Raw genomic sequence first — 796 nt, 5'->3', positions numbered from 1 at the left:
TTAGGTTGGGTTAATTAGGCTGTGAGTTTTGTTATGAGAAGTTGGCCTTGGCTAACTTCTCTCTAGCAGGCAATAATAGGATAATAAATTAGAAGGCTGTCTAGGATGATGTTACCCTATGAAGTTATAGCAGTGCTTGTGTGTATTTTGTTAACCAATTAGCAATTGCTTGCTTGCCTGCTTTAAGAGTATAAAGATGTATGCTGGAGAGAAATAAATGACTCTGCTTCAAATCAAATTGATTGTTGAGCTTTGTCCACGCACGCCTGCGCTGCAACAGGGGAGCAGTTCTGGAGCTGGGCCTCTGTCCTCTCCAGGTCCCATGGCAGATGGCTCTGGCAGCATCAAGTGGGTCCATCACTGCAGGGGAAGGTGAGGTAGTGTCTGAGATCAGGGTGAGAATTGGAGGGGGCTCTATGCCCAAGAATGGGGGATGGAAATTCACCTCCCCACCCCTCTGCAGAGCTCAGCAACTAGGGATTTATCCAGTGAAGTGAATTTCACTCTGGGTGACTTTGAGTCAGTCACTGAAAGATCCTTGTGCCTTCAGTTCATAGAATCATAGAATCTCAGGGTTGGAAGGGACCTCAGGAGGGATCTAGTCCAACCCCCTGCTCAAAGCAGGACCAAACCCAACTAAATCATCCCAGCCAGGGCTTTGTCAAGCCTGACCTTAAAAACCTCTAAGGAAGGAAATTCCACCACCTCCCTAGGTAACCCATTCCAGTTCTTCACCACCCTACTAGTGAAAAAGTTTTTCCTAACGTCCAACCTAAACCTCCACCTCTGCAACTTG

This window comes from Mauremys mutica, unplaced genomic scaffold (genome assembly GCF_020497125.1).
Source record: "Mauremys mutica isolate MM-2020 ecotype Southern unplaced genomic scaffold, ASM2049712v1 Super-Scaffold_100070, whole genome shotgun sequence".
NCBI lineage: Eukaryota > Metazoa > Chordata > Testudines > Geoemydidae > Mauremys > Mauremys mutica.
This window is presented reverse-complemented; position numbering follows the sequence as displayed.